Source organism: Mustela nigripes, chromosome 4 (genome assembly GCF_022355385.1).
Source record: "Mustela nigripes isolate SB6536 chromosome 4, MUSNIG.SB6536, whole genome shotgun sequence".
NCBI classification, from domain to species: Eukaryota; Metazoa; Chordata; class Mammalia; order Carnivora; family Mustelidae; genus Mustela; species Mustela nigripes.
The window spans coordinates 150,169,662-150,195,583 of NC_081560.1; the positions used below are offsets into that span (position 1 = coordinate 150,169,662).

Below are 25,922 nucleotides of genomic sequence, written 5' to 3' on the forward strand. Positions count from 1 at the left end.
CTCACCACACTCCCCCCTTATGTTCTCACTCTGCTTCTTACTCAATTTGAAGTCTGTGGTCAGTCATAATGGTTTAGCTGCGAATATTCCCAACACCCTTGCCCTCACTTGCTTCGTTGCTTAGTTGAGAAGCTCCAATGTTGGGTAAATCCAGTTGTGCTTACCCTGTACTTTGAGTGTGTGTGTGTAGTAAAAAACTCATAACATAAATTTACACTCTTGATGACTTACGTGTACACTACAGTATTGTTAATTATGTGCACATTGTTACACAACAGATCTCTAGAACTTTTTTCAGCTTGCCTGACTGAAACTATACTCATTGAAGAGCAGCTTCCCATTTCTCCCTCCCCTAAGCCCCTGGCATCTGGCCATACTTCAACTTTCTGTTTCTGTGCGTTTAATTACTTTAGGTACCGCATGTAAGTGAGATAAGGCTGTACGTGTCTTTTTGTGATTGGCTTTTTTCGTTTAGCATAACATCCTCAAGATTCATCCATGTTTGTAGCAAAGGACAATATTTCCTTGATTTCTAAGGTTGAATAATACTCCATCCCATGTGTAGACCACATTTTCTATGAATCTGTTGATGGACATTTAAGTTTTTTCCCCTTCTTGGTTTGTGAATAATGCCACAATGAACAAAGGTGTACATGCCTCTCTTTGAGATCTTGTTTTCAATTCTTTTTGAATATATACCCAGAATTGCCAATGCTGGATCATATGAAAATTTTGTTTTTAATTTTTGAAGAGGATCCGTGTTGCTTTTCCTTAGGCTCCACTATTTTACATTACCACCACCAGCAGTGCACAAGGGTTCTAATTTCTCCACATCCTTGCAACACTTTGTCATTTTCTGGTTTTTAGTAAGGGCCATGCTAATGGGTATGAGGTGATACATCATTGTGGTTTCATTTGGATTTCACTGATGAGTTTCACTATTAGTGTTAAGCATCTTTCAGATGCCCATTGGCTATTTGTATGTCTTTGGAGAAATGTCTATTCAAGTCCTTTGCCCATTTTTTAATTAGTTTTCTATTATTTGTTACAAGTAGGAATTCTTTGTATATTCTGGTTATTAATACCCTGTCCAGTATATGATTTGCAAGTATTTCTCCCACTCGATAGGTTACCTTTTTATTACCCTGTTAATTGCTTCCTTTGCTGTGAAAGTTTTTAAGTTTTGACATAGTCCCATTTGTCCATTTTTGTATTTATTGTTGTTACCTATACTTCTGGTGTCATTTTCAAGAAATCATTGTTTTTTGGCTTTTTGGTTTTGTTTTGTTTTAGATTTTATTTATTTGACGGAGAGAGCGAGAGAGGGAATACAAGCAGGCGGAGCTGTAGAGGGAGAACAGGCTTCCCGCAAAGCAGGGATCCTGATGTGGGGCTCCATCCCAGGACCCTGGGATCATGACCTGAGGCAAAGGCAGACACTTAAGGACTCAGCCACCCAGGCGCCCCTAAAAAATCATTGTTCATCCCAATGTCATGAAGCTTTTTCCCTGTATTTTCTCTAGGAGTTTTATAGTTTCATATCTTAGGCTGAAGGCTTTAATCCATTTTTAAAAAAGATTTTATTTATTTATTTGAGAGAGAGAAAAAAAGTACAAGCAGGAATGAGGGAAGAGGCAGAGGGGGAGAAAAAGGGAGAGAAAGAATCCCAAGCAGACTCCCTGATGAGCGCAGAGCCCAACACAGGGCTTGATCACACAACCCTGAGATTATGACCTGAGCTGAAATCAAGAGTCAGATGTTCAACCAATTGAGCCACCCAGACGCCCCTCTTTAACCCATTTGGAATTAAATTTTGTAGATAGTGTAAAGTAAGGGTCTGTCTTCTTTTTTTTTTTAATGTGGTTATCCAGTTTCCCCAGCATCATTTGTTGGAGAGACTAGCCTTTCCCCATTGTGGGGGTTTGTATTATTGAAGGTAATTTGACCATATTTTTGAGGGCTTATTTCTGGGGTCTTTATTCTCTTCTGCTGGTTTATATGTCTGTTTTCATGCTTGTAACATACTTTTTGATTACTGTAGAACTTTATGATGTGTTTTGAAGTCATAAAGCCAGAGGCCTCTGGCTTTGTTCTTTCTCAAGATTGTTTTTGGTTATTCAGGGTCCTTTGAGATAACATACGAATTTTAAGACAGTTTTTTCTATTTATGCAAAATATGCTGTTAGGGTATTTTTCATAAGGATTGCATTGAATCTCTAGATGGCTTTGGGCAGTATGGACATTGTCTTTCTGTTTGCGTTTTCTTTAAGGTTTTTCAGCAGTGTTTTGTAGTTTTTAGTGCACAAGTCTTTCACCTCCTTGGTTAAAATTATTCCAAAGTGTTTTCTTTCCTTTTTTTTTTTTTAATAGGCCATTATTTTTAATATAATCTGTTTCATGTCAATTTATTATTACAAAGCATTGAAGTGATCCTGAACTGAAAACATTCTCTATATTGGTGAGCCTGTAAATATACATCTTTCAGAACAAAAAAATCATTTCAGCATTTTTCTTCTTTTCTTCCAGTTTATTTTTTAATTTTTTTTTTTTTTTTTTAAGATTTTATTTATATACTTGAGAGAGAGACAGTGAGAGAGAGCATGAACGAGGAGAAGGTCAGAGAGAGAAGCAGACTCCCCATGGAGCTGGGAGTCCGATGTGGGACTCGATCCCGGGACTCCAGGATCATGACCTGAGCCGAAGGCAGTCGTCCAACCAACTGAGCCACCCAGGCGTCCCTATTTTTTAATATTTTTATTGAAGTTCAGTTGACACACAAAGTTACATTAGTTTCAGGTATACAACATAATGATTGGACAAATTTATACATTATTCTGTGCTCACAAGTATAGCTAATATGAGACCATTGACTATATTCCCTAAGCTGTGCCTTTTATTCTTGTGATTTACTTATTCCATAACTGAAAGCCTGTATATCCCACTCTCCTTCACTTATTTTGCCCATCCCCCCACTCCCTATTATAAATGAGGTTTTCTTTTTTTAATGGGTTTGTTTTCTTAATTTCCCTTTATGGATGATTTATTGTTAGTGTACAGAAACACAGCTCTAGTTTTTGAATATATATTATATATCCTGTACCTATGCTGAATTCACTTATTCAACAGGTGTTTTCCCCCTGTGTGGAATCTTTGTGGATTTCTACATATAATATCATGTCATCTGTGAACAGAGATAATTTTACTTCTTCCTTTCTGTTTTGAATGCCTTCTTTTTTCTTTCCTTGCCTAATTGCTCTGTCTGGGGCTTTCAATAGTATGTTGAATGAATAGAAGTGGTGAGAGTAGTCACCCTTGTCTTGTTCCTGATCTTAGAGAACAAGCTTTCAGTTTCATCATTGAGTATGATTTTTCATATATGACCTTAGTATGTTGAAGTAATTAACTTTCTATTTCTAGTTTGTTGAGTGTTTTTATATGGAAGGTTGTTGGATTCTGTCAAATGATTTTTCTGCACCAGCTGAGACAATCATGTGATTTTTGTGCTTCCTTATGTTAATGTGGCATATTACATTTATTGATTTTCTTACACTGAACAATCCTTGCATCTCAAGAATAAATCCCACTTGGTCATGGTGTGTAATACTTAAAATGTTCAGTTGAACTCAGATTGCTAGTATTTTGTTGAGGAATTTTGCATCTATATTTATCAGGAATATTGGTCTAAAGTTTTCTTTTTTAATAGTATCTTTTTCGGGCTCTGGTATCAGAGGTCATAAAATGAGTTTGGAAGTGTTCCTCCTCTTGAATTTTTTGGAAGACTTTGAGAAGGATTGGCATTAATTCTTTAAATGTGTGAAACTCTCCATTTGATCTTGGGCTTTTCTTTTTTGAAAGATTTTTGAGGAGTGATTCAATCTCTGTACTAGTTACAGGTCTGTTTAGATTTTCTTTTTCTCATGATTCATGCTAGGCTGTATGTTTCTAGGAATTTATTTCTTCCAGGCAATCCAAATTGTTGATGTATAATTATTCATCATAATCTCTTAAATCTTTTGTATTTCTGTGACATCAGTTGTAGTATCTCCTCTTTCATTTCTGATTTTAGTTATTTGAGCCTTCTCTCTTCTTAGTCCTTCTTAGGTCTGTCAATTGTGTTGATCTTTTCAGAAAATAAATTTTTTTATTAATTTTTTCTATTGTTCTCCTGTCCTTTATCACTGCTGTAATTATTTTTGGTTTCTTCCTTACACCTTTTTAGTTTTTAGTTTTTCTTTTTCTGGTTCTTTGAGGTATAAAGTTAGATTGTTGACTTGAAACACTCTCTTTATGAATTTTAGCCATTTACTGCCATAAACTTCCCCCACAGAACTGCTTTTGCTGCATCCTATAGGTTTTGGTTGTTGTGTTTTTGTTTTCATTTGTCTCAAGATATTTTCTAATTTCCTTTGGTTCTTCTTTGACCCATTAGTTGTTGAAGAGTGTGTTGTTTAATTTTCACATATTTGTGAATTTTCCAGTTTTCCTACTTGATTTCTATTTTCATTCCTTTGTGGTTGGAAAAGATACTTGGTATGATTTCAGTATTCTTAACTTTGTCAGGACTTGTTTTGTGGCCTAACATGTGATCTGTCATGGAGAATGTTCCATGTGTGCTTAAGAATGTGTGTTTGGCTACTGTTTGGTGGAGTGTTCTGTGTGTCTGTCAGGGCCATTTTGTCCAAAGTGGTGTTCAAATCCTGTTGTCTTATTGATGTTCTGTCTGCTTCTGTCTGTTACTGAAGGTGGGTATTGAAACTGCTGTGTTACTGTTTATTTCTCCCTTCAATTCTGTCAGTGTTTGCTTTTTCATTTGGGTGCTTTGATTGTACACTTACTTGCACTTTTGCTGCTGCAGGTGGCTGAAGAATTACCTTTGCTGATTGGCCTTACTTCCAGTTAGCAACTGTTGTCAGAAGAGCCCTTCCCGTTGCTCAACAGTAGCCCATTTACTTTCCTAGTCTGACCTAGCTGGTCATTTCAACCTCTTCCTCCTCAGACCTCTGACATTACCTTCGGCATTCTTTACTCTCAGTACACAACTTTACTTTTCATCTCACTGAGAGAGTAGCTGCCTTAAGAAGATATGCCATGTATTTTGCCTTCCTCTAAATGGAATGAGCTGACCATCCTGGTAGCAAGGGCCACGCCCCACACTGTGCTGCATCTAATTCCATCACTTGTCTCATCCTAAACACAACCTCTCTTTACTCCACTTTCCCTTCTATTGCTCTATGCCCCCCCTCCTCTTTTTTTCCAAAGATGTTTCTATACTTTGTTTCTAGTTTTTGCCTCCTCTTATCTTTGAGTCCCCCCCCTTTAATTTGGCTCTCCTCCCAGCACCCTGCCTAACCTGCTCTTGCAAAGGTTACCCATGACTCTTCCTTTCTTGCTCTTAAATTATTTGACCTGTTAACAGTACTTGACACAGGTGGTCCCTTATTCTCTCCCCACAGAAACTTCCTTCACTTGGCTTCCAGGGCTGGTCCTCTTCTTTGTTTCCCTCTTAGTCTTTTGTTTCTCATGGAGCACCTCAAGGACCCAGTCCTTAACACCTTGCCTCATTCATTACCTTGATCTGATCCGACCTCCAGGCTTGAAACAGTCTGTGTTTTGATGATGCCCAACTTTTAATCGCCAGCCTGAATCCCTCCTGAGCAATATGGTTTTATACTTTGCTTGGAAGTCTAATAGGCAACTGAAGTGTTACTTTTCCTAAAAGGAACTTACCATTTTTTACCTCAGTAACTTTGTCATGCTTATGATAGCCTCCCCTTGTCCAAGAATAATTAAAAATTGGGAACAGAACTATTTTCTTCTACTTTAAGTTTCTTATTTATCAACAGTTTATTTTTGTTTTAAGGAGTGAGATAAAGCTGTTGTTTTTTCTTTGAAGCCAGCCAGCCAGCCAGTTTTTCAACACTATTGAATAATCAGTGTTTAGCTGGTTGACATATCATCTCTATCAGTCTGTGAATGATATCAGAGCTACACATAACAATACCAGAATGATATCAGAGTTACACATAACAATACCACTTAATGTTCACATTACAGTTTTCACACTCTTTTAAAATGTATGTTATCTTGGGCACCTGTGTGGCTCAGTGGGTTAAGCCACTGCCTTCAGCTCAGGTCATGATCTCAGGGTCCTGGGATCGGGCTCTTTGCTCAGCAGGGAGCCTGCTTCTCCCTCTCTCTGCCTGCCTCTCTGCCTGCCTCTCTGCCTACTTGTGATCTCTGTCTGTCAAATAAATAAAATCTTAAAAAAAACCCAAAAAACCCAAAAACCTTTAAAATGTATGTTATCTCAATTTAGATCACACCACCTGTAGTAGAATCACTGATAGTAGGTTAAAAAAATGGAATAATTAAACAAATTGTGTAAGAGTACAGAAGCGGCTCCATTTTAAATTTAGCACCAGGACAACACCCCAGTGGAGAAAAGGGCCACTAATTAAGCCTTGGATACTTGAAAAATAATTAACTTTTACATAATAAAAATCATAAAATTTAAAATGGAAGACAACACTGGGGTGTATAAAATACACGATCAACAGATGGAAGCTTTTAATTTAAAGAAAAATATTCAGATTTATTGGATTAGTACTTAGATTAGGATTCAGAGGTGGTGAACAGTTAGTTAACATGGGAAGAAATATTTAGTAAATTATCACACATGTAAATAGTGTCCTGTGTTTAATTCCAATTAAAGTTAAGTCATTGGAAATGAAATCTCCCCAGAGTTACACTACAAACCTATGAAACTGTCAGTTATATGATAAGAGGAAATAGCATATCTGTTTTGCCAGTATCATAATTTGGACCAATCTCAGGGGAAAGGAATTTGACTAAACATACATTTTAGGGGAAAAGGAAGTGGTGTACCATGAAACTGAGGGTTTGACCATAGCATTTCTGTTCAGCGATGCCATACTGTATCCCTAGCCTTGCAGGATTTGTTTCAAGGGCGCCTAGGCATAAAGTGAGTAAACTAGTAGACTCAAGGTAGGATTTCTTAGTGCTTTTTTGTTATTACTCTTAATAACAAATTAATAAAATAAGGTTAAGAAAAATACCATTCTATTCATGCTTTGAACCAAATATGTTTCATGTAAAATGGAATAGATGTGAATTTTTCTTTTCTTTTTGGGGGGTGGACAAAGGAAGAGGGAGAGAGATAGAATCTTAAGCAGGCTCCATGCCCAGCATGGAGCCCAAGGCTCAATCTTACAACCCTGAGTTGAACACTTAATTAACTGAGCCACCCAAATGCCCCAGAAGTGGATTTTTCTATTTGGCTAAGTGGTATGTATATGGTGAAAAGCCCCATCTTATTTCATTATTTATACAACTGAAATATTAAAAAATTGTTCACAAATGATAACTGCCGCCCCCCATCCCCCACCGGAATTGAGGCAGTAATGTAGCACAGTATCAAACATTGGTCTTGGACCTAAAGTGGAGACACAAACTCCTGGAGGTACACAAGTGCATGGATAGTTTTAGTGAATCAGCATGTGCTCTTTCTTAAACTTGATCTTCCTGTGAACCAGTCTTTCAGGCAATTACTTTTTTCCCACATTTCTGTCCACTGTTGTCCTTCATTTTACAAAAGAATGGCATAATGCTTCCTCTGTCCCTGTTCTTACCATGATGCATTTGCCCTGTGGTGGAAGTACTTCAGGGGAGAAAAGGATCTCAAGATAATCCTAAGACGGTAAGACAGTGGTGCTGGACAACTGGATATTCAATTGCAAAAGAAAGGAGTTGGATCCTTACCTCATACCATTTGCAAAAGCTAACTCAAAGTAAATCAAAGATCTCATTGTAAGAGCTAAACTAAGGAACTCTCAGAAGAATACTTAGGTGTAAATCTTTGTGGCCTTGGATTAGGCAGTGGTTTTTGATATAGGACATCAGAAACATAAACAGTCAATAGAAAAATGTGGATAGATAGGTGTTCATCCAAATTAAACACCTGCCTACATCAAAGGACACTGTCCAAAGAGTGAGAAGACAACCCACAGCATAGGTGGAAACATTTGCAAATCATGTCTGATAAGTGACTTGTGTCTGGAATATGAAAAGAACACTTAGAACTAACAAAAAAGTACCCTGAATTTTAAAAGGGGCAAATGATTTGAATAGATGTTTCTTCAAAGAAGTTGTACAAATGATTAGTAAGATAGGTGGAAAGATAGATCGATGCTCTATAGCATTAGTTATCAGAGAAATGCAAATCAAAACCACAGTGAGATACCGCTTCACACCTATTAATTAGGATGGCAAGCATAAAAAGGGAGATCATAACAGGTGTTGGTAAGGATGTGGACAAATGGGAACGAACTCTCATACTGCTTATAGGGATGTGAAATGATGCTGCTGGTTTGGAAATCAATCTGCTGTTTCTGAAAAGGTTAGACATAGAGCTACTGTATGATCCAGCATTCCCAATCTTAGGTATATACCTGAGAGAGTTAGAAATGTATGTTGACACAAAAACTTGCACATGAAAGTTCATAGCAGCATTATTCATAATAGCCAAGAAGAGGAAACAACCCAATGTCTGCCAGCTGATAAACAGATAAAATGTGGTTCATCTATGTAATGGAATACTCATCTGTGAAAGGAAGGGCACTACTGACTCATGCTACATAATGGATTAACCTCAAAGCATTATGTTAAGTGAAAGAAGCCAGTGACAAAGGACCAAGTATTGTGTGATTGCATTTATATGAGATGTCCAAAATAGGCAAATGCAGGGAGACAGGAAATGGCTTAGTGGACTAGGTAGAGAGGGAGTTTGTGTGTGCTTGTTAATGTTATAAGGTTTTTTTTTAGGGTAATGAAAATGTTCTGGAATTAGATAGTAGTAATGGTTGTACAAGTTTGTGAATATGCTGATAGCCACTGAATTGAACACTTTAAAAGAGTGAATTTTAATGGTATGCTTATAAATTTTTAAATATTTTGTTTATTTATTTGACAGAGAGAGAGATCACAAGTAGGCAGAGAGGCAAGCAGAGAGGGAGGAGGAAGCAGGCTCCTACTGAGCAGAGAGCCTGATGTGGGGCTGGATCCCAGGACCCTGAAATCATGACCTGAGCTGAAGGCAGAGGCTTAGCCCACTGAACCACCCAGGAGCTCCTGTGGTATGTTTATGTATCTTCAGAAACAAAACAAAACCTTAGGGATTACTAAAGTGGCAATTCCAAATGTTGTTCTTAGCACTGAGAGATTAAATAGCATTAATCTTTGGGGAGTAAATTCATTAATGGCTTCCAATTTTTTGCTTCCAATGAAATTGAAGGCTTTTTCAGTTCCAGTTTTCAGGAGTAATAAGCTGCTAAATCATTAAAAATATTTTTGATGTTAAATCACTGGGATTTTTCAACAAATAACTCAGGAGGAATTTTAAAATTTGTGTGACTACTGACAAAATACCTACCATTCCCTTTCATCTATTTATATGAACGTAATTTCTTCATGCTTTTCTTTTAAAAAAATTAAAAAACAGGGGCGCCTGGGTGGCTCAGTTGGTTAAACGTCTGCCTTTGGGTCAGGGCACCATCCCAGGGTCTTGGATCCAGCCCTGTGTCAGACTCCCTGCTCAGTGGGGTATCTGCTTCTCCCTTGCCCCTCCCCCTGCTCTCTCTCTCTCAAATAAATAAACTCTTTCAAAAAAGACCTAAAAGACAAAAATAAGAGTATGCCAAATTGTCTAATTTTAGCTGTAATTATTCAAACAGATTAATGAACTGGTTGAAAAAAGAATCTCCATCCATCTCATTAACATACATTTCTGGTAAAATTTTTACCTTTAATGTTGTTAATTTCTTATCAAATCTGTAATATGTTTGTCATTTAAATCCAGTGTGTATCCTAATGGTAATGATAATTGAATTCCAAGTAATTCTTTAAGCACTTAGAGGCTTATTTATGGTCAAAGGAAAATTTTTTTTTTTTTTAAAGATTTCATTTATTTATTTGACAGAGAAAGATCAGAAGTAGACAGAGAGGCAGACAGAGAGACAGGGAGAGAGGAAAGCAGACTCCCCGCTGAGCAGAGAGCTTGATGCCAGACTCCATCCCAGGACCCTGAGATCATGACCTGAGCCGAAGGCAGAGACTTAACCCACTGAGCCACCCAGGCACCCGGTCAAAGGAAATTTTTAAAAAATTTCCATTTAAACTGCAAACATGTATGACTGAGTGATATTAATAATAGACTTTCTAGGTATAACATTGGGCCAGAATGTCATCAGCAGGAAAACCACACCAAGTTGTGTAGTGACGGTCACCTATACCTTTATATCATCTGTACGAGGTTAGGATTTCTGCTGACATATGTGCTCATTGGCAGACTCTTTTCTAGCATTGTCAAGATTTTAAAAAACAAGAGTCAGTTGTCTTAGTCTGTTTAGGTTATTACAAGATACCATAAACTGAGTGGGTTATAAACAACAGACATTTATTTCTCACAGTCTGGGGGCTGAGTAGTCTAAGATCAAGGCACTGACATTTGGTGTCTGGTGAGAGCCCACTTCCTGGTTCATAGGTAGCGATCTTTTCTCTGTGTCCTCACATGGCAGAAGGAGCAAGGGAGCTCTTTGGGTTCTCTTTTATAAGGACTGCAGGCCCATCCTGAGGTCTCTGCCCTTGAGACCTACCTCCCTGAGGCTCCACCTGCAAACACCATCACCTTGGGCATTTAGGATTTAACACATGCGTTTTGGAGGGATACAGACATTCAGTCAATAGCAGTCGGTTATATAGTACAGTTGATATATTAGTTTTGTGTTGCTGCTGTAACAATTACCACATGCTTAGTGGTTTAAGTAGTATGTATTTATTATGGTACAGCTCTGCAGCTCAAAAGTCCAATACAGGTCTCATCAGGCTAAAATCAGGTGTCCGTAGGACTCTGTCCCTTTCTGGAAGCTTATGTAGGGGAGAATCTGATTCTTTGTCTTTTCCAGCTTCCAGCGGCCAGCCACAATCCTTGGTTCATGGCCTCCTGCCTCCTCATCTTCTAAGCCAACATGGTCTCATCTTTCTGACCCACTGTCATCTGTCTCTTTCAAACCATAGTTGGGCAAGGTTCCCTGCTTTTAAGGACTATAATTCAGTTGACACCAACAGGATAATCTTACCTCAGTTTCCATACCCTTGATCACATTTGCAGAGTCCCTTGCATATAAGGTAACATTCACAGGTTCACAGGTTTGAGGGAACCATGATTCTACCACAATTGGCTTTTTTGTCCGTTACATTGCATTAAACTGTTTTATCTATTATGATAGGTGTAAGGATTACAGTTAAGTATATAACCATTGTGACCTTAGGCAAGCTATTTATTTCTGAGCCTGTTTCCTTTCTGGTAGAAAGTGGGTAATAATGTTTACTAGTGTGTACTGAAATAGAAATAGTTTGGTGCTATAGACGGGAGTCAGGAGACTTCGACCACCCTTTTTGTGATTGTCTCAACTAAGCAAATTTGTGACCACCTAATTCACAAGGCTGTTTTATGGATCACATTATGTCATGAATGTAGAACTGCTTTGAGATGTATAAAAGTCATACAATTTTAGTGGTGTTTTAGGATACCTTTAAATATTTTTGACAGTGGTAAGACTGTTCAGTACATCCTTTTGATACCTGGCTAGCAAATTTTTTTCAGGTTTTTATTGTTCTCCAGATTTTCAAACTGGCTTGTCTCCTTTATTAAATTATGGCAAATGAAGAGATAATATTAAAATTTAAAGTATATATAACTTGCATGATTCTTTTAGATACTAAAATTTTAAATTCAAATTTATCCAAATTACTTGTAGTCTTATTTTTCTTCTGAAAACTTCTTAGGAGCTAATTACTCTCTTTATTGTAGAAACAAATACTAATTCCACCTTCTATTAAAATCTGAGCTGCATTTTTAAATCTTGTGTTGTGGGCCTTCACATAGCAAAAATAAAATCTTCATTTTTAAATGGCTTGTATATATGCTCAATGTTTGAAACAAAAATACCACTATAAAGCCTAACTCATTTTATAAAAAGTGATTTGATTTCTTACTTTTTTTCCCTTATGCTGTACTAGTGAATAGATGTTTTCCCCCGAAGCAGCACAAAAATGCCATTTTGAGAGGTTAAATTACTTTCTAAATGTTGCTGTGAAGGAGAGAAGGAAAAGAGATCAAGTTACACATTCTTTGTTCCAGAGCCTACCCCTGCACTTCAAGTTTAGAGCCGCACTGGTGAGGCTAGGATTGCTTTTGCTGCAGTATCTTCAACCCTCCCCCACTTAGGGAGCAAGATACTTAGATATTTTCTCTGACAGGGCCCCAGAAAAGAGCCATTTTAACTAAATATTTGTAAAGTCACTATTTTTTCTATTAAAGTCTTTACTTTTATGTAGTATTAGCTTCCAAGTAAGCCTAAACATTATTTCTTTGTATATTCAGAGGTATTTAAAGAGAAAGATATTTTCTTTGAAAAGTCTACAAAGTTACATTTTTATATTGCAGTTAAATGTAAATGTAAATCATATTAATATTGAGTTAAATTTAGAGAGTATTTTAAATTGTATTTTGAGGGGGAAAAATAGCTTTCTTGGTTCAGAATGGCATGAATTGGACTGTTTGTGCATTTTTGAAATATGGTGGTAAAAAGGCCCCAGAGCAGTTACAGTATTTCTTTTGTTCTGTATCCTTGCTGCTCTTTGATAAATGAAGACTTTAAATAAAGATTTTTTTCACATAAAAACTGTCATAGAAATCCCAGTGCCATATTCTGAATGCTAATTTGACTTATTGTAATTTTTCCCAGTTTAGTTTTAGTAAGAATATAAACTTTTTTTAATTTTAAAGGAATCATTAAAAAATGTTTATTAGAATTTGAATATGCATGTTTCCTCTGCTGTCTGAATATAGAGTGTTCCTATGAGACCCTTCCTGGTAAAAACCAAAATGGCATGAAGTGACCAAGCAGCTACCATTAATTAATATGAAAAATTTTTTTAGCATTTCCAGACCCCCAAAATAACTTCTCTTAGGCTTTTTCTGATACCTTAGGACACATATTGCTAATGAATGCACAAAATAAAGCGAGATAAAGCGCAAGTCTGGCCACACTGTTCCAGACCCGGGGCAGCTTGCTGCTGAGAGGCTGAGTGCCGTTCTTGGGGAAGGAGCTTGGTGGCGCCCCCCTTAGCTGCTGCGCCGGCTCCCTTTCTCTAATGGCTCAGTGAGAAACAAACACTGAATGCTGTTTTTGCTTTTGCCTTTTTCCTGAAAGCAAAAAATCCTCTCTGGATTTCTTTCAGTTAGCGAAAATAGGTACTAATGTAGGTCTTTCAAAAAAGGGAAATGGCCTAGTTTGAACTTTCAAAAAGTGGGGGATCCTTATATTTCATAAATATGTTTATATGTAACTAGTCCAATTTTTGAATGATTAAGAAGCCTAAGCATTATTTGTAAACTGCTTATTCCTCTGCTTAATATTATCAGCCCAATAAAAAGTATTGCGTTTCCCTTCTCATTTCTAGGTCATTTTGAGTATTAGTAATGTTCCTCAATTTGCTTAATACTCTTCTAAAGAAGGTCACTGTCGTCAGTAGTTAGATTATATTATAGAAATAGGCAGTCACATTTCTATCAGTCTTTTTAGTATTTTGAGAGTAGGTGTTGTGTTATCTAAACAGACTGTTGTCTCAACACCCTTTTTTTTCTAAAAGAGAAAAGATAACTTGTGATAAAAATTTGTGATTGGACTTTGGGACTTGATGTTCTGTTTTGTCCTGTTCATACAGGTTTTACTCTTTCTAGTGCATGATTTAGTTCTAATCTCTTCTTTTCTTTTTTTTCCCCTCAGTGATAACGATACTGGATTTAGCTTTCTATGCTGTGCCCCTAATTCTGCAGTCTTATCTCTGCTTCTCTGTTAATCACTCCTTTTCCCTCCTGTCTGAAAGTCCGAGAGACTTCTTGGTAGGCAGAGGCTGTCTCTTACCTTTTCGATGAAGCTTTAGTTTCATCTGGGATCATGGGCATTTCTTCTTTTTCTCTGCTTTGGTAGGGGTTTTAATGCCAATTTGTACTGTTCATTTTCTTCCTATTTGTTTCCTGTCTCTCGTTTAATTTAAAATAATTTTACTAGCCACCATTTGTGTGCATACAGTATGCCAAATACTGTGCCATTATGGGGGATCTTTAAAATAACCTGGTAAAGTAGGTATTAGCTTACAAGGAAAGTGAAAGCTTGGTTACATGACTGTCTGGCTCCTATCATATCATTTATATGGAGTACCTTAAATATATTTGGGTTTTGGGTGTTTTTTTTTTTTTTTTTAGATTTTACTTATTTGACAGAGCAAGAGAGCACAAGCAGGGGGAACTGCAGAGGGTGAGGAAGAAACAGGCTCCCCGCTGAGCAGGGGCTTGATCCCAGGACCCCGAGATCATGACCCAGAGTGAAGGCGAATGCTTAACCAACTGAGCCACCCAGGCGCCCCAAAATGTATTAGATGTTTAATAAATATGGGATGATAAGATGACTCCTGTTTTGGTTTACTTGTCCTTTTAAAGGCAGTTTTTGGAAGGGGTAAGAAAAGCTGAGTTTGTGAGGATTTGTGAATTTTTCATTTAAGTTGCATGGCATCGTCAGGACCACATGAGCATTTCTTTGAACTTCATATGTCTAAGTGTGGACCTTGTTCCAAAAAGGTTGACATGTGTTCCTAATATAAGACTGAATGAAGCAGGAAAGATGTTTAAAAGTGACTAGTGAGAATAGAGTATGCTGCTGTAGGAGGTTACTTGAACCATTAAATATATATATATATAAATTAGATAGAGGTAAACCTTGGAAAAAAGAGGAAAGTGGAGATAAATCTCTTGACAGATCTTTAATGTATTTATGTTTATAAGTATTTATTGTATTTGAACAATTTGTACATTTGTTATTTATTATTTTAACATAAAATCATTAAATGCTAGTGAGATCTGAGACCCATTTTGGATATATTTTCTTAAGCATGTTTTAAAAGTTTTTATTAATTATTCCTTATGTTAGGTGCCAGTTTTTTACTGGAAGACTGTGGCTAGTTTTAGTGCTTTACTGCTTTTGTACCTTCCTAACCCATGTTATTCTTACATATTTTTCTAAAGCCAAATAATTGGCTTATTTATCATAGTTTCCATATACTTAAAAAATTAACAGTAAGGTTTTTTTCTTTACATGGTTTCAGAAAAGTTATATTTTAACCATTCTTTCCACATTATTTGATGAATATTCGTTACTGGTTTTGGCTGTTTTTACTTTTGATAAACATATAAGGCATATTATATTTAAATGTTCATTGGGCATTGGACTTAAATGCTGATAAATGTTTTGTTTTTTAAAATACTGAATTTCATTATTTATGTGTGTGTGTGAGTCTTATAGGGGAGTGAGTGGCTTTGAAGACATCAGAATTGAATTTTTTTTTTTAATTTTTTAAAGATTTTATTTATTTATTTGTCAGGGATAGAGGGAGAGAGAGCGAGCGAGCATAGGCAGACAGAAGGCAGGCAGAGGCAGAGGGAGAAGCAGGCTCCCTGCCGAGCAAGGAGCCCGATGTGGGACTCCATCCCCAGACACTGGGATCATGACCTGAGCTGAAGGCAGCTGCTTAACCAACTGAGCCACCCAGGCGTCCCTCAGAATTGAATTTAAAGAAACTTAGAGTAGGATATATAAAATATAAATAGAATTGAGTATTTATAGAGATTTAATGTAATTCTTCAGACTCTCTTGTTTTTAAAGGAGCCACTTCACAGGAACAGAAGAGTTCATCTCTTTATCTCCCTGATTATACTGAGATTCTGCCCATGTTTTTCATAGACTTGTACAACTTTATCAAAACCATATTAACACCCCATTTTAAGTTTCTTTGGTGGCATGTATCATGACTGCCATTAAATTATTTGTATGGACATTTCTTTAAGATCTGTTTCCCTTCCTAGAAACTGTGAGCCCCAAGCAGGTAGGGAACTGTACTTGGTTCTGTGTTACAGGGCCTACCACGTGGCCTTGCCCAGCACACATGCTCAGTAGTTCCATGGTCACAGCTGCCTGTGCTCTTTTGTTGTCCTTTTTAATTAATGAAAAGATTCTTTTTTTTTTTTTTTTTTTTTTTTTTTTTGGTAAAATGGTCAGTGTTCTTAGAGGCCCTAGGAAAGAAACATGAACCAAAAAGAAGAGCTGACTTCAATTTTACTTGTCTTGAAAATAATTATGACTCTTTCAGTGAATGGAAGGTTAGTGGACCTAAGGACTTAAAGAAATTGAAATGAAGGTTTAGCTGTTTTTTTTTTTTGTTTTTTTTTTTTTGTTGTTGTTGTTCCAAAGGATATCATTGCTCAATACTTTTACTTTGCATTTTTGTTATTGTGATTTAAGATGGTTGTAATTATTCTTGATTGATGATACCTGTCAAAAAAGCAAGCCTAATTAACCACTTCTGGATTCTGAGGGCAGAGAAACAAAAACGGAGCACTTTGTGAACTGTTGCAAGTCATCTGTAAAATGAGATAATAAAATCTACTTTACAAGGTAATTTTGGCTTTAATGAAATACCAAAGTGTGAAAATGATTAGTAATGTGCCTGACCCACTGTAGGTGATCTATAAATGCTAATTGTCATACTTCTGTAGACATATGAAAACTTCTCAAGAACAAGTATAAATTTAAAGGTGAATTTCATTGCAATCCCAAACTAGTATCAAAATGCAAATATGATATATTACTTTAAAAAATAGAAATGTTTAATGGCAGTTGGTGATGGTCATAGGCCATTTAACCTCACTTTGAATCTCTAAATGAGTATCTTAGAGAAAAACTTACGAGGGCGCCTGCATGGCTCTGTTGGTTAAGTGTCTGCCTTTGGCTCAGGTCATGATCCCGGGATCCTGGAATCGAGCCCCGCATCTGGCTCCCTGCTCAGTGGAGAGCCTGCCTGCTTCTTCCTCTGCCTCTGCCATTCCCCCTTGCCCCAACTTGTGCGCTCGCTCTCTCTCAAATAAATAAAATCTAAAAAAAAAAAAAAAAAAAAAAAAAAAGACTTGTGGTATCTCTGCTTGGAAGGAAGAATGACCTAAAATCAAGAAAAAAGTGAAGGAGAAATAAGTAAGCACACCCATTATGACCCCTTAACCTAGAGGTTGTAAACCAGTGGTCTGTCAGCTCAATTTGTCCTGCAGGCATTTTATTTTTGGCTTATACTGTACTTTTTCTAATTAGTTGCAAACAAAAATTGGGAGATTTTGCAAAAAGAATATCCAGATGTTTGACTCATCTTGAAAAACTGGATGATAGCACCAGTCTTTTATTCCCAGTTAATAGCAGGTAGTGGAGCTAAGTAGAGGGTGCTCTGGTCTCTGGCACTTCCTCATGTCTCCCTAGTACTAAATTGACACTGCTAATATCTCTGTCAAAATGGAGAAACCTACGATTGAGCTGCCTGTGTTGTAGGAAAAACAGGAGAGCGTATACTTTTTTATGAAAATAAAGAACATTTTTACATGTGTCTTTCAAAAGACCACAGTTTAGGACTTAAGAAACAATTTATAGTTAGAACTATGATTAACACAATATGTGGAGAAGATGTGTAATGAAAAACTTTACTACAACAGGAGCTCAAACATCAACAGGAATTTTTTTTTTTTTTAAAGATTTTATTTATTTATTTGACAGAGAGAGATCACAAGTAAGCAGAGAGGCAGGCAGAGAGAGAGGAGGAAACAGGCTCCCTGCCGAGCAGAGAGCCCGATGCGGGACTCGATCCCAGGACCCTGAGATCATGACCTGAGCCGAAGGCAGCGGCTTAACCCACTGAGCCACCCAGGCGCCCTCAACAGGAATTTTTAAAAAATGAGAATGAAATAGAGTTAGTGATGTTGCTGTGAGAAAAAGAAGTCACGCACATATATAAGAAGAGAAATTTCCTGGACGTAAAATCTCTTACATAAGCTGAGTTACTTAAGAATATGAAGAGAGCAAAGAAAATATGTTTTGAACACCAGTAATTCATAAATGAGTCTGTATGAAAATATTGTTGCTTCAGAATTAAAAATATCACCAAGAGGGGCACAGGGAAGCCCAATTGGTTAAGTGTCCAACTCTTGATTTTGATGGAGTCCCGCATCAGGCTTTGCGCTGGGAGCCTGCCTGAGATTTGCCCCCTCCCTTTGCCTGCCCCCCCCCCCCCTAACCGGGAAATTTATAGGGCAGCTTGTATAAAAGTGCTAAATTGTTTTTGTTGAGGTTGATAAAAGCACAGAGATAATTATCAGCAGGTTAGCTCTATTTGTTTGTGGTATATAGGAGAATTTTCCCTGTTTCTCCTCTCTCCTTCAGTCCTTGCCTCCTTGTTGGTTTATTCCCATCAGCACACAATTGGAAGCACAGACTTTGGTAAGAAAGTCATCTCCCACTCTCTGCATAGCCACATGCTTCAGAGACTCAGCTGTCTGCTTGCTCTGCCTCCTCTTCCTCACCGTTCCCTAATTCGCTCCAGTCCCTATTCTAACCGCCAGCACCATTTCATGTATGAAAACCCATTCTGGTCGGTGTCGTGACAGACTTCACGCTGCCAGGTTTTCTGCCCTCCTTCCTCTGCAGTGTCTCAGTGGTGTTTGCGCAGTTGATTCCTCCGAACGTAGCTCCTGCCTGCTGTGATAGGACCCCTCTGCCTCCCCCTCTTTTGGCCTAAGTCCCAAGTGGTGGCTGAGGAACATGCTTAGTTGGCACTGAGGATGGACTCTTGCTGGTTTAAGCCTTTAGGCCCTGTGTAAATTCATTATGTAACTGAGGTTTTATACCATGTAGTGCTGCCTTTGGGGCTAATTTATGAAAGGACCAAAGAGGATTTAGGGGGCGCCTGGGTGGCTCAGTGGGTTAAAGCCTCTGCCTTCGGCTTGGATCATGATCTCAGGGTCCTGGGATCGGGCCCCCCATCGGGCTCTCTGTTCAGTGGGGAGCCTGCTTCCTCCTCTCTCTCTTTCTGCCTGCCTCTCTGCCTACTTGTGAGCTCTCTTTCTGTCAAATAAATAAATAAAAATCTTTAAAAAAGGATTTGGAAAGTAAAAATAATGATGCTGAAAAGTCTGAACAACATTAGGAATACTTTCTGGAATACTAGGACTACTACTGTAGATACAAATGCTTGACTGACTGTGATGTAAATGGCAGGAGAAGAACCTAGGGATTTGACAGGGGATATCCCATTTAAATAAGTAGGGCTTGTTTTCTTTCTATAGAGTAAACATTTGCTTATAACACAGGCGATTTAACCAGTCAGGGTACAAGTAGCACTCAGACCCCGTGGTACTAGCTTAGGGGAGAAAAACAATTTTTGTAGGTAGTTCTTATTTCTTTATCTAGAATATTAATTTGAAAAGTTGAAATATTAATTTGAAAAGTATCCATTTCAATAACTCAGTACCAACTTAGAAGTTGTTACCTGAATTTTAGGTAATTTTTTATTCCAACTAAAGACCGCAGTCACAGAAATGTGAAAAAAAAAAGGAGGTTAAGTACTTTTTATATTCAGTAACCTCCTGATCATTACAGGAAAAGTCAGTTGTCATAGCAGAGTGGAAAATTGTTCTCCTTAAAATGAATTCAAATGCGTAGAATATAATACTGTGATCTTACTGCCCTAACCACAACTCTAAAAGCACACCCAGGATTATAATAATGTTGTTGGCTTTATTAAGATTGCTACATAAAACAGGAAAAATTGTATTCAGTAATATCTCCAGTAACAATTTACATCAGCCTTTCCTTTATGGTTTCTAGTTTTGATGTCAAACTTAAGAAATTTGTTCCCCATTGCAATATTATTTTCAAGTTCTTTTATAGCTTCACATTTTACATTTTAACCTTTTATTTATCTAGAATTAATTTTGTTGCATGAGGTAAGGATCCAACTTGAGCTTTTCCACATGGTTAGCAAGTTCTCTCATTACCTTTTACTGATTTGAGATGCCACTTTTATTATATTCTGTATTTCTGGATCTACTCTTGGTTTCCTTATAATCTGTCTCTTGTAGAATCACACTATTTATATTGATATAGCTTTCACTATATTTTAGTACTTGGTGAGGCAAATTCTTTTTTTGCAAAAGTGTGGGATATTCCAAAGTTTATTTTTCCAAATGTCTTCAAAGAGTCCTTTTATCTGATTCCTTTCAGAAGCCTGTTAACATGTTTTCATTGATTTGGAGAGAACTGACATTTTGTAGTGTATAGTTTTCTAACGCATACAATGGCATACCTTCTTTTATTAGTCTTTTATGACTTTCAGTAAAATTTTGAAGTATATTTTTAAGTGCCACCGTGAGATTGTTTTTCCATTATATTTTATAAACTCTTCTATTAATATATAAACAGCTTATTAATTGTTGTATGCTTAAACCACTCAACATTTAACTTTTTTTTAAGTTTTAACACTTTTCCTTTTGTCCTTATGGGGATTTTAAAAATCCCCTCTTTAATGATAACTGTTGTTTATGTTAACTGTTTAATGATCTTTAATGATAAAACATTAACTGTTTAATGATCTTTAGTGATAACTTTGTTAAATCAATTTTAGGGTATTGTCCGTTTGGGATTTAGATTATCTTAGAAGCACTTATTATAGGGATAGTACACTGAGTTTGGTTGATTTTTTTATATTGCAGTTTTATTTATTTTTAAAAGATTTTTATTTATGAGAGAGAGATCATGAGCAGCAGGGAAGAGTAGAGGGAGAAGCAGATTCCCCACCGAGCAGGGAACAGGACTGGAGACTTGATCCCAGGATCCCTGGGATCACAACCCGAGCCGAAGGAGCCACGCAGGCACCCTATATCACAAGTTGTAGAGAGCAAGGTTGGTGTTTGATGATTTCTTCAGTCTTTGGTGAACATGTATTTGAGCAAGTATTTGTGTTTTTTAAACATCTTCATTTGGTGAAATACATCTCAGATACCTGAAACCTATTTTGTTTTAGCATAGTATTCTATAGGTGGTTTTATTACTGTTCTAATTCTTTCATTGTTTTTTGTTTGTTTGTTTCAGCTTAGAATAGCAGAAAATTGTTTTCTCATATTTCTGGAGGCTCATATCAAGTTTTGGAATCAAGTTTTTGCCTGGGCCATGCTTTCTCTGAAGGTGCTAGGGAAGGCTCTGTTCCACACCTCTTTCCTTACCTTCTCATAGCCTCAAGCATTCTTGGGGTTGTAAACGGCCATTTTCTCCCTGTCTCTTTTGGATATGCCTGTGTCAAATTTTCCTTCTTTATAGGGATACCAATCACATTGGAGTAGGGCCTACTCTAATGACATCATTTTAATTTGATGACCTCTGCAAAGACATTGTCTCCAAATAAGGTCACATTCTGAGGTACTGAGGCCTAGGACTACAATACATGAACTTATTCATTTTTGTTTTTATTCTGAAGTTCATAATTAGAGAAGATGCAAGAATTGTATTCTTGCCTAGATAAGAATCCCATCTATTCTTACCTAGATTTATCAGTTTTTTACATTTTTCCACATTTGTCTCATTCTCTGGTTCTCTCGCTCTTTCCTTTACCCACCTGCACACACACATTCACACACATGCTCTATTTTTGATGGACTGAGAGAATAACAGTCACATATATCATGGCCTTATACCCTTTCCGCTGTAGTTTCTATTTTCCAGAAACAAGGATATTCTCATATGTAATCACACCTAGGGTATCAAATTCAGAAAATTTAACATTGATACACTACTTTAATCTATATCTCTATTCCTGTTCGTCAGTTGTCTCAACGAAGTCCTTTTTAGAATTTTTTTCCTTCCACAATAGTAGAGGATTGAATGTGGGATCACATATTGTGTTTAGTTTTCATATCTCTTTAATTTGGAGCAGGCCTGTCGTTATTCTAACATTTTTGAAGAATATAAGCCAGTTATTTTATACATATTCCACCATGTGGAGTTATCTGAGACTTTTTCATTTTGGGCTTAGGTGATGCATCTCTGGCCCAAATTCTCCATAAATGATAATATGTCCTTTCTCAGGGTAACATATTCAGAAACATAATAACCCTTGCCTACTGCCTTGTCAAGATGTCCATTTTCTCCATTAAATAGTTACTATTTCCCTCATCACAACTAATGGTTATGTTTATCTATGGGGAGGTACTTGAAGACCATGCAAATTTCTTGTTTCTCATAAAATTTCTCCATAAAATTCCATTTATTCCCTTATAAAATACTGCTAGGTTCTCAGAATGTGACCTTATTTGGAGAAACTGTCTTTGCAGATGTCATTGAATTAAATGATGCTATTAAAGTGGACCCTAATCCAATGTGATTGGTATCCTTATAAAAAGGGAAATTGAGGGGCACCTGGGTGGCTCAGTCAGTTGTGTCCAACTCTTGATTTCGGCTCAGGTCATGTTGCAGGGTCTTGGAATTGAGCCCTGCGTTGGGCTCTGCACCCAGCAGGTAGTCTCTATCTCTTCCCTTCTCTAAAATAAATAAATCTTTAGGGGCGCCTAGGTAGCTCAGTCGTTAAGCATCCGCCCTCAGCTGAGGTCATGATCCCCGGGTCCTGGGATCAAGCCCTCTTGTCAAGCTCCCTGCTCAGCAGGGAGCCTGCTTCTACCTCTCTCACTCCCCCTGCTTGTATTACCTTTCTCACTGTCTTTCTGTCAAATAAATAAAATCTTTTAAAAAGAAAAATAAATAAATAAATCTTTAAAAAAGGCGGGGGAATTGGAACACAATCATCTAAAGAGATAGGGAGAAAATGGTCATCTCCAGTTATCTCACCGTTAGAGTTAACTGGAAAGAATATATAGGAACCAAGATCTGGGAATTAGGTGTTTTATTGGTACTGGTGTCATTGCTTCTAGTCCCTTTCAGTGAACATATTTAGGGAATACATTTTTAAATTATTAAAATAATAATTTTAGTTTATACAGATACCTCCAATTCTAATCCAACCCCACAGGATTTTTTTTTCTTTCCCCATACCATATTCTAATTTATTGATTAAGTTTTAAAAATTGATGTATGATTTATGTATATGGCAATATATATATGCATATATATATATAAAGTGAAATGCGCAGGTCTTATCTGTACAGTCCATTCAGTTTTGAAAAATGTGCACATTGCTATAACCCACACCCCATCAAGTTATTGATGAATAATTTTTTAAAGACTGTTTTTCATTGTGCGTAATATTCACTAACTTTAAAATACTTGATTCTTGAATGTGCTCATTCACAAATTCATTTTCATGTCAGTTGAACAGGCATAAGCATAAATGATTTTACTGGTATTACATCAGTGAAATAGACAAAAAAAGGTCATATTCTGTGGCTTAATACAAAAATAATTATTTCTCACCTGTCATTTACATTTTATTTTGTTAGAATTGGGCTGCAGAAATATTGACATTTCTTTAAGGATTGTATCACTACATTTTTCTAAATTCCAAATTGTGACGGTGAAGAAAACAAAGTGTGCTTTTCCTTATGAGTGGGTGAAGTACACTGTGGTTTCTGGAGTTTTGCCAAGTGTTTCTTAGAACCCTTCTGTCAATTGGTGGCATTGTCCACAGAAATTTATAACTTGCAACAGCATCCTTTTTCTTTCTTTTTTTTTAAACTGGTAGAACAGGAATGGTCAGAGTTGACTAATTTTCAATGAGGAGACATAAATTTGATTTTAAAAGGGTATTTTAAAGTGGAGAATCTGTTTGATTCTTTGAATTAATTTTATAGCTGACTCTGTAAAGCCAGATGGGTAAGATTTTGCAGGACTAGAGAAATGACTAAAAGGAGGTGAGGGGAGAGAATTGGTAAAAATGTAATAATTTTGGTAGAAGAACCAGAAGTGAATAAAAAGCTAGCCTTTTTTCCTACAGGATTCCAAAAACAAATTATCCATTAATTAAATACTAAAAACCTAATTCTCATAGCTTTAGAAATCTGATAGAAGATGTTAGAATAGATGAATTTTCAAAGCATACTTAACGTAAGAAATGAAGGCAGCTCTTAATGCATCCAAGGGTTGTGAAGGTGATGATTATATCTGAGAGACTTGACATCTGAATGAAGAAATTGTTTAGATCAGAAGAAGAATGTAGCACAGTTAGTGATACACAAATAGAGGTGATTAATCATAAAAGTAACACAAAAGTTGCCAAATTAATCCACTGAGGAGTTAATTAGAAGTCAGTCTGCTAGTAGAAAACCCACATTTATTATATTTGATAAGGTTTGTATATGAAAAACGTTTGGTTATTAATACTAACAAACTCATCTAATTCTTTCAAAAGTTAAGCTATGTATTCTAGAATGTATTTGATCAATCCTATGGTACATCTATCTGTGTAATCTGCAGGTATTAATATACTATATTCTAACTATTAAGAAAAAAATGATAACTGTTAAATAATAATGATATTTTAGGATGTGTCCTGATTTTACAGTTGTTAAAATGTGAAAAGATGTGTCTTAGGATTGATGAATTATATATTAATAAAATATATTAAGACACTCTAATACACACATACCTTAAATAGTTTTTTTTTAGAACAGTTTTAAGTTCATAGCAAAATTGGGCAGAATATACAGAGAATTTCCATATACCATCCCTTCTTCCATAGCCTCCCCCATTATAAACAGCCCCCACTAGAGTGGCACATTTGTTAAATTCATGAACCTACATTGACACATCATTACCCAAAGTCCATAGTTTACATTAGGGTTTACTGTTGGTGTTATACATTCTGTGTGTTTTGAGAAATGTATGACATATAACTAGCATCATAGTAATATACAGAATACCTTTATTGCCTTTAAACTCTTCTGTGTTCTGCTTATTCATCCTTCCCTACCACCTAATCGTGACAACCTTCAATCTTTTTATTATTTATTTATTTAAAAAAAGATTTTATTTATTCATTTGACAGAGATCACAAGTAGGCAGAGAAGCAGGCAGAGAAAGAGGGGGAACAAGCTCCCTGCTGAGCAGAGAGCCCGATGTGGGGCTCGATCCCAGGACCCTAGAATCATGACCTGAGCTGAAGGCAGAGGATTTAACCCACTGAGCCAGCCAGGTGCCCAACCTTCCATCTTTTTTTTTTTTTTTAATATTTTATTTATTTTATTTGACAGAGATTACAAGTAGGCAGAGCGGCAGGCAGAGAGATAGAGAGAGAGAGGAGGAAGCAGGCTCCCTGCTGAGCAGAGAGCCCGATGCGGGACTCGATCCCAGGACCCTGAGATCATGACCTGAGCCGAAGACAGCGGCTTAACCCACTGAGCCACCCAGGCGCCCCTTAATGACTCCATAGTGTTGCCTTTTCCGAATGCCATATAGTTGGAATCATACAGTATGTAGTCTCTTCAGATATACTTAGTATTATGCATTTAAGTTTTCTCCGTGTCTTTTGATGGCTTGGTAGCTCTTTTCTTTCTAGTGTTCAGTGGTCCATTGTCGGGATGTACCACAGTCTGTTTATCCATTCACCTACTGAAGGACATCTTGGTTGCTTCCACCTTTTGGCAGTTATGAATAAAGCATAAATATTCTTATATAGGTTTTTTGTGGACATAAATTTTTAACTCGTTTGGGATACCAAAGAGCATGATTTCTGGATTGTATGCTAATAGTGGGTTCAGTTTTTTAAGAAACTGTGACACTCTTAACTGTGTGGCTGTATCTGTTTGCATTCCTGTCAATAACAAATGAGAGTTCTTTGCTTCCTATATTTATCAGTGTTTAGTGTTGTCTGTGTCCTGTTATTTTGGCTATTCTAAAAGGTGTTTAGGGACATCTTTCTGATTGTTGTTTTAATTTGCAAATCCCTAATGACATAAGATTTTGAACATCTTT

General features: G+C 36.8%; 1 protein-coding gene across 3 annotated transcripts in view; it reads left to right on the plus strand.

The window, feature by feature from the left end:
• BMPR1A (bone morphogenetic protein receptor type 1A) overlaps positions 1 to 25,922 on the plus strand; it is a 140,349-nt gene that overhangs the window by 25,581 nt on the left and 88,846 nt on the right. For 2 of the 3 annotated variants that reach the window (XM_059397956.1, XM_059397954.1), the window contains exon 2: positions 8,990 to 9,152. The exons of the other annotated variant lie outside the window; for it this stretch is intronic. The gene's annotated coding sequence lies outside the window, so the exon portion shown is untranslated. The remainder of the gene's footprint in view (positions 1 to 8,989; positions 9,153 to 25,922) is intronic. 3 annotated transcript variants of the gene reach the window in all.